Here is a 9449-nt window from a genome sequence, read left to right on the forward strand (position 1 = left end):
ATATGCTAATCACATGTTAGCAAGGTTGTGAACCACCTGGTACTCTCCTACATTCCTGAGCATTATCCTATATAATAAAAGCCTAATATGCAAATAGACCAGCAGAATGACCAGTCGCTGTGATGGTCACTGACCACCAGGGGGCAGACACTCAACGCAGGAACTGCCCCCAGCCCACAGGTCCCAGGCCAGCCAAGGTGGGTGCCAGTGGGCATCCCCCAATTGCCCCGCCGGTCGCCCTGCAGATCAGCCCTGATTGCTGGCCAGGCCTAGGGACCCTACCCGTGCACAAATTTCATGCACTGGGCCTCTAGTTGAGTTATAAGAGTTCAATGCTATAAGAGTTCACCATTTAGGTAGATGTGTACACTGGTTCATCCACTTTGAAAAATTCTTTGGCAATATCAGACAATGCTAAACATACACCTTACATGAAACTCTGAGCCCTTGCCTCCTCAGGCCTGTTCATGATTAAATAAATGCTTATTGACAAATATGAATCACCCTCAGTGTTCCAGGTGGGAAGGAAACAGCAGTGAAAAACAAACAAAATACCTCTGTCCACTATGAGCTTACATTCTAGTGGGGTAGTCAGGCCATAAGCAAAAATATAACTTAGCAACAAGTGTTTTGAACAATGCTTAATGGGTAAGAACGGGTTTCATGAATACAGTGTAAAAAAAAAATAAAGCAGAGCTAATGAAGAGCCATGAAGTGATCATAGTGGGAGAGGAACATGGCTTTCATTAACAGGGTCAAGAAAGGCCTCTCAGAGAAGCAAACTGACGCCCTAATTCCCGTGGCACAGCCCACAAATACGGATTTGCACTAGCCCTCCCCATCTCCCACCTCACCCCCGCCCCACCCCAACCACACACACACACACACTCACACAAAGGGGGAGGGACATTCACTATCAGCTCCTGATTGGCTCTGGTCGCTGTCATCAGCTCTAACAGGCGTGTACTCGTGAATGCAAATCTTCATCTGCCTCGTTGATTGGCTGCAAGGTGGACGCTCCCCACGCAAGGCATGCTGGGAGGACCTCCTGATGCCAGTTGTTGGGGAAGCCTACGTAATGGCCCTCGGAAGTCTCTCTCTGGGTCCTCCAGCATGCCTTGCGCGGGTAGCGGCCACCGGCAGCCAATCAGCGGCTGCACGTGCTAATAACTCCCAAGCCACAGGCGTGTGTCCATGAATGCAAATCTTCACCTGCCTCATTGATTGGCTGCAGGGTAATAGAGCACGCAGCCGCTGATTGGCTGCAGAGGAATAGCACCTGCAGCCGCTGATTGGCTGCCGGGTGGACGCTTCCCACGAAAGGCATGCCGGGAGGACCCAGAGAGAGACTTCCGAGCGCCATTACGCAGGCTTCCGAGACAACTGGCCTCACGAGGCCGTCCCCGGCCTGTTGGCTTTCCTGACCATCATTGAATGTGGGACGTGCGTTGGGACTGACCAAACCGGACTCCCCTGAAAGCGGGGCTTGTCTGTCAGTCGGGCAGTCCGTCAGTCAGCGTGAGTGTGGGCAGCCAGGGCAGCTCTCGGGCCTCAGAGGCCCCCCTCGAGCCTCCCGGTTGGACCAAGAGCAGTTCTGGGTCAGTCCGGCGGGGAGGCTCCCGGAGAGCCGGCTAGTCAGTCCCCCAGGAGCCTGTTCCTGTATCGCCAGCCGGCCGCTCAGCCAGCCACCGGGCCCAGCTGAGGGGCCGCCAAGCAGTCGGTCGGTTAATGACCAGGTTAGTGCTTTTTTGCATCAACAGTTCATCCCCTTGCGAACCAGTTGCAGCGGTTCTCAACCTGTGGGTCGCGACCCCTTTGGCGGTCGAACGACCCTTTCACAGGGGTCGCCTAAGACCATCCTGCATATCAGATATTTACATTACGATTCATAACAGTAGCAACATTACAGTTATGAAGTAGCAACGAAAATAATTTTATGGTTGGGTCACAACATGAGGAACTGTATTTAAAGGGCCAGAAGGTTGAGAACCACTGATAGCCTGCCCTGTTCATTGGTTACTTAGACTTGCTTTATTTATTTTTAAATATGTTTTTATTGATTTCAGAGAGTTAGGGAGAGAGAGAAACATCAATGATGAGAGGAAAATCATTGATCCACTGCCTCCTGCACGCTCCCCACTGGATATCGGGGCCTCCAACCCGGGCAGGTGCCCTGACCGGAAGTCGAAGGGTGACTTCCTGGTTCATAGGTTGATGCTCAACCACTGAGACACGCTGGCAGGGCCTAGACTCCCTTTACATCAGGCCCTTAAAATGTTAATCCCCCTGTGAGGCACTCAGTCGTCCGTCACACCGTTATCCCATGTGCGGGATCCGGTTCATCCATTCCACTGTCAGACCCTGGTTTCCCTAGAAAATCAAAATCAGCCTAAGCAGGTCCGTCATCCCAAAGGCAGCCCTTCCCTTGGCAAGTCCGGGAAGCCTTTGTGTCACTTGCCCTCTGCCAAGGAAATAAAAATACAGATGGGAAGACTGTGTGTTGAGGACAAAGAATTCCCTGGAGGCCCTGGAAGGAAAGATGGAGGTAAAATTAGGGGAGTAGCGATGGGCAAAGGGAACTGTATATGGGGGAGAAAAAAAGAGGGCGCGTGGGGAGTCGTCTCATGTATGTCCAAAGCCTGGGAGGGAAGCGCAAGAAGAAGTCAGAAGCTAAGCGCTAGGCTGACCATTACATCTCAAGAAAACCCGTTGGTTCAGATAAGGAAACTACAGAGGGGGGGATATTTGACCAGGCATATTCAGTGATTTACTAGCAAAGCTGGGGCCAGGACTCAGAGAGGGCTCATTCCTACGTCCAACATGCAGTTTTATTTTTATTTTTTTATTTTTTATTTTTTCCATCACTATTTACCCCTTCTATGTCCTCTTCCACCTCCCCTGCCCCACAATTGCCACACTGTTGTCCATGAGTTCTCTTTTTTGCTCAATCCCTCCACTTCCCCCCACCCCCGTTACCTCCCTCCACCAGAGTTGTCTGCCTGCTCTCTATCTGTGAGTCTCTCTCTATTTTGCTTGGTGTAGAAGTTAATGAACAAACAGAACTACCCATCAGCATGCAGCTTTAAATCAGAGAAGGGGAAAGAAAGAGATTGGCAGTGCAAAAAGGGAGCGCATGGTGGGTGTGATGGAGAGGTGTTTCATTACCTGGCATTCTGGGCAGTATCTTCTTTATATGAGAAGGAGACGGGAAATCTGTTTTGACATGTAGAGGTTAAGGGTCGGGGTGGAGTCTACTCAGAGGGATCCTGTGAAACATGCAGAAATGCAGAAAAATATCTCACCCAAGGATATTTTTCCACTGATTTTTAGAGAGAGTGGAATGGAGGGAGAGAGGGAGAGAGAGGGAAACATCAATGTGAGGGATTGATTGCCTCCCACACATGCCCTACTGGGCCAGGGATCAAACCTGCAACCCAGGTACATGCCCTTGACCGGGAATCGAACCCAAGACCCTTCAGTGTGAGGGCCAATGCTCTAAGCACTGAACTACACTGGCCAGGGCATAATCCATATTTTAAATATGAGGAAACTGAGGCCTAAGGAGAGGTGAAACATCTTGCTTACTATCACAAAGCAAGGAGGTTGAAATTTTCCTTTAAGAAAAAGAGAAGTTAAACATTTGAATTATTTTGTGAAATATCCTGAATTTTACATGTTACCCCACAAAATAAAGTTGATTTTAAAATTTAAGGATTTAGTAGGCCGAACAAGACATGTATGGGTCAGATCCAACTTGGATACCACCAGTTTACAGTCTCTGAAGCAGACCAACCATGAGAGAAGTGACTTACCTAGCATCTCTCAGATGTGAGAGACGAAGATGAGGCCTTCTGACTTCTGGTTCACTTCCAGGAAGAATCTAGAACCCTATCCTGAGTATACTGTGTGTCTTAGCAGGTCATAGCTAAAAACATCTTTAACTCACATTGCTGTGTGGTTTATAGCTCTTTTCCTACATATTTTACCAATCCTGTGAGGGCTAACTGATTTATTCCCATATTTTATTCATGAGGATTTGGATTCGGAGAAGAGAATGGACTTGACCATGCTGGCACAGCAGTTTTTAAGGAAAAATTGTGTCATGGAAAGGACACTGCCTTTGGAGTCAGGGGTTGAGCCTGAAATCTGTCAACCTAATGGCTGCAAGTGTTTGGGTCAGTCATGTACTTCTGGGTCTGTGCTCTCTTCTGTGAAATCATAATAATGAAGTCTATCTCATCGGGTTATTGAGAGGTTTCAGTGACATAAAATTTCCAAGTCTCTAGAGTTGTAAATGGCAACAATATTTTCTCATTAGATGTTAACTGCAAAGTGGTTACCAGTTGTAGCAGCTGGTATTATAATTGATTCATAATAGCCAAAGAGTAGAAACAATCCAACTGTCTGTCAGTTGATGAATGGATCAGCAAAATATGGTCTCTCTACCCATACATGAAATATTTCTCAACCATAACAATAGAAGCACTGATACAGCGTGAATGAACCTTGAAAACATTATGCTAGAGAGAGACCAAGATGGCGGCATAGGTAAACACCGCAGCCTGCTGCCGCAAACAACCACTTCAAAAATACAACTAAAAGACGGAACGGACATCACCCAGAACCGCAGGAAGGCTGGCTGAGGAGAGACTCTTCAACTAGAAGGAAAAATAACAGCACACCGAGGCTCAGAGGAGGCGCAGTGTGGAAAATACTCAGGTGCGGAGGTGCGCGCGCAAAGCGGGCTGGTGGCTGAGAGCGCGGTTGTCGTTTTCGGTCAGGGGGGAGTCTATACAGCGTGAATGAACCTTGAAAACATTATGCTAAGTGAAAGAAGCCAGACACAAAAGACCACATACTGTATCATTTTATTGGTATAAAAAACCCAGAATAGGCAAATACATAGATACATAAAAATAGATTAGTGGTTGCCTAACACAAAGGGGTGGGGATGAGGGTTAGGGGAGATTAAGAGTGAATGTTCGCCCTAGCTGGTTTGGCTCAGTGGACTGAGCATTGGCATGTGGACTGAAGGGTCCCGAATTCAATTCCGGTCAAGGGTACATACCTTGGTTGTAGGCTTGATCCCAGCCCTGGTTGGGACACATAAGGGAGGCAACCAATTGATCTCTCTCTCACACATTGATGTTTCTCTCTCTGTTTCTCTCCCCCTCCCTCTCACTCTCTCTAAAAATCAGCGGAAAAATATCCTGGGGTGAGGATTACAAAAACAAACAAAGAGTGAATGTTCATGGATACCAGGTTTTTAGGAGAGGGGGGAGTACATTCATTATGACTGCTGTGTGAAACATGGATCATGTAGAGGGAAAGAGTGGAAACACAGAGACCATTTGGGAGGCTGCTTCAGGCAGCTGGATAAAGGTGATGATGGCTTGGCTCAGAGTGGAGATTTGAGACTACTTGTACTTGTATTTGGAGTTAAACTGAGATTAGTTGGTGAATTAGATAATGAGAGGTGAGGGAAAGAGAAGAATCAAAGATGACTTAAGTTTAGAAAGTTATTGTGTCTGTCTCCCCCACCAGACTTTGAGCCCTGTGAGAAAATCACTGTGACCCAGTCACTGACTCTTCAGCACCCAACATAGGACGTATCCAATGAATATCACTGATGAAAGAAAAGTTTTGAACTGAGAGTTGTTTTACCTACAATTTTATAATCGATTTTAAAAATTGAGATGTAATTGACACACCATAACACTCACCCTTTTTAAGTGCACGATTAGGGAGTTTTCAGTGTATTCACAAAGATGTACAACCATCACTATTATCTAATTCCAGAACATTTTTTCTCTTAAGCATGATGATCTCCTCAAGCTTTACAATTGCTGTGCCCTCTGCCTGCCATTTTCCTCCCCCAGTTTGCCATGGTTTTACTCCCTCTAGGTTTCTGCTGAAATGTCACTCCCTCAAAGAGGCCTTTTCTGACCCACCCTACCTACACTGTTACCCCATCCCATAGCTATCCTATTATCTTGTGTCATTTTTCTTCACAGTGCTTACAGCTACCAAATTGTCTTCATTGTCAATCTGTTTATTGTCTATCTTCCATATTAGAATGAGGACAAGGAAGCATCATTCTTGTTTACTGCCACCTGTCATGTAGGAGGAGCTCAAAAATGTTGTTTGACTGAAGGAATGAAAGGAAGAGCGCCATCACAAAGGAATGTGCTTTTTGTTAAAAAAAATTGAATTTATTGGGGTGACATTGGTTCACAAACCATCCAGGTTTCAAGTGTACAACTCAATAAAACATCATCTGTACACTGTATCATGCACCCATCGCCCCAAGTAAAGTCTCCTTCCGTCCCCATTCTCCCCCCTTTGCCCACCTCAACCTACTCCCCACCCCCCTTTCCTTCTGGCTACCACCAACTGTTGTCTGTGTCTATGTGTTAATCCCTTCACTTTCTTTCATCCAGTCCCCCAACTGCCCTTGTCTCCGACAGCTGTCAGTCTGTTCCATGTATCTATGCCTCTGTTTCTATTTTGTTCGTCAGTTTATTTTGTTCATTAGATTCCACATATGAGTGAGAGCATGTGGTTTTTGTCTTTCTCTGACTGGCTCATTTCACTTAGCATAATACTCTCCAGGTCCATCCATGCTGTCACAAAAGGTAAACGTTCCTTATTTTTATGGCCTAGTAGTGTTCCAGGTATAAATGTACCACAGGGTTGGTCCAGCCACTGTGGAAAACAGTGTGGAGTTACCTCAAAACATTAAAAATGGAACTGCCTTTTGACCCAGCGATCCCACGTCAGGGAATATAGCCTATGAAACCCACAACACTAATTCAAAAGATATGCAACCCTATGTTCATTGCAGCATTATTTACAATAGCCAAGATCTGGAAACAGCCCAAAGTGCCCATCAGTGGATGAGTGGATAAAAAAGAAATGTGCCTCTTGAGAGAGACTCATTAGAGGGAACAAACCACTCTTTGAAGCAGAGAGCCTCTCTGCAGACTGGCGGGAGCTGAGATCAGAGAGGAAAAAGGAAAGGCCACATTGTGCGGAACTTTGGCTTTTACTCTGATGCTATGAGAGCACAGAGAGTTTTGAACAGAGAAGGGGAGGGCATTTTTAGGGTTGATGGAATCCCTGTGACTGCTATGTGGGGAATAGACTGCAGGGGACTCTGGTCAAGCAGCAAGGCCATGAGGTTATTTATTGCAGCAATTGGGCCAGGGTGGCGGCAATGGAGGTGATTAGAAGTGGGGAGGTTTTGAGAGCAGCGCCAACAGGGTTTCCTGACAGACCGGCCGGCTGTGGGACATGGGAGAAAAAAGACTAGTCAAAAAGAGGACTCCAACGTTTTGGTCCTTCATTTCTTCCTGGACATCATTTTATTTTATTCGCTTTAGAGGCATGTTTCTGAAATTTTAGGTGATTGATTTTTTTCCTGAGATGAATGTGTTTAAACTTTTAATACCAATTTCTACTTTTACTGGATTGCCTATTGGCCAGAGGATTGGGTAGATTATAAAATTTCTACTCTCTTGAAATCTGGGTTGGAGAAAGAACTTGAGTTTTAAATCCATCATCACCTATTCTTGCTCAGTGACCCCAGGAAAATCACTTATTTCTCTGCGCTTCAACTTCCTCCTCTATGAAAAGAAAATTACAAGACTTAATACCACAGGGTTTGAGGAAACAGACAAAGACCTCCCAAATGAGAACAAACAGGCTATTCATTCAGAGCTTGCTATGGCAAGAGGGTCAGCCCCCATCACTTGCGTTTGACAAAGACTCAAAGGCAGGCAGGGCAGTGGGGAATCCTTACAGTGAAGAGGGGAAAAAAGGAGAAGGAATTTCAGATAGTGCTTGACTGGAGACTGTGCTCATGGGGAAGCGGGAGGTTAGCTAATTACAAGTGGGGCACCTCATGTGATGGATGGGGGAACATATTTGACTTTGGTTGGTGCTGAGCTGGAAGCAGGTAAAAAATAGGGAACCTGGTACTCATTGACCAAGTTCTGGCTGTTATGTGCCTATTGCTCTCTGGTTTGGCTTCTTGGACTGGTTGCTGCAAAGTTGGATCAGAGTCATGTAAGTCATATAGCTGAGGCTTGAAGGTCATACTTGGTCTGGCCGTTGTCTTTCTGTATATTCTATCTCTCAGGTTCTTGGGAGGAGTGTGCAATGGACAGGCATATAGTAAACCACAAATGAATATTAATTTAATTTAAAATATTTTTATTACGACCTAATTATGTAATCCTTTGTTTTATTTTACTAATCCATCTTTATGAAAATAATTTGTTCACTCATAACACATAAAGGCAAACTAAGGTGTCAAACAGTACCAAGTGTATAGAACAAAAACTGAAAATCCTCCTTCATCTTTTCCATAATCTCTGCTCTCTACATAGGTAAGTACTGGTGCCAGTTTATTATGATTTCTCTGCATCTTTGTTATATTCATTTATGTATGTGCATATTTATGAATGTATTATATGTGAGTATATAAATATGTATGAGTACATATATTTATGTATAATACATATATATGAAGCTTTCACATAAATGACCACTGATTATATTTTCATTAAATATTATGAAATATTTCAGACATACGGAAAGGTGTAAAAATGGTGCAACAAGAGCATGTACCTGCCACCCCAAATACATCTCCCACTCAAACCTAGAATGAACTGCTACCTTGATTTTGCCATTTATCATTCTGTGTAGTAAGGACTTTAACCTAAGCCTGAAGAGAGTTCTGGCCTTTGTCCTTGGCTCCTGGGAGGTCATTCTAAATCCTTAGAATGTCATGCCTGATAGGAGTATCTGTTTGCCTGTTGGCCTTGCATCCCACTAAATAGTCTAAAAATGTGATTAAGGGCAGGGGCTGGCCACACCAGATGGTTTCACAATGTGATTTAAAGTGGTGTCTTTGGATCACCTGCCATCAGCTCAACTTCAAAAGGAGCTGGAGACTAGGATCAGCCATGGGGACCGTCAGCCACGCCCACAAGACGAAGGGCTAATAAAAACTCTGGACATGAGGCTTGAGTGAGCGTCTCTGGTTGTCCTTCTCTGTGCTCATAGTCACACATCATTCCCTGGATATTTGAGTGATACTCTCCATGACTCCATAGGGAGAGGACAGCTGAAAGCTCTCAGGTTGGAGCTTTCCTGGACTCCACCCTCTGTTTGTTTTTTTAAATCCTCGCCCAAGGATATTTTTCCATTGATTTTTAGACAAGGAAAGACAGAAATATCGATGCAATATCGATTGGTTGCCTCCAGGGCCTGGGCTAGGGAGGAGCCTGCAACCAAGGTACATGCCCTTGACTGGAATCGAAACCGGGACCCTTCAGTCCACAGGTCAATGCTGTATCCACTGAGCCAAACCAGCTAGGGCTCCCTTAACAGATTTTAATCCATATCCTTTGGTTGTAATAAACAGCGACCACGAGTATAACAGC

Source organism: Myotis brandtii, unplaced genomic scaffold (assembly GCF_000412655.1).
Source record: "Myotis brandtii unplaced genomic scaffold, ASM41265v1 scaffold474, whole genome shotgun sequence".
NCBI lineage: Eukaryota > Metazoa > Chordata > Mammalia > Chiroptera > Vespertilionidae > Myotis > Myotis brandtii.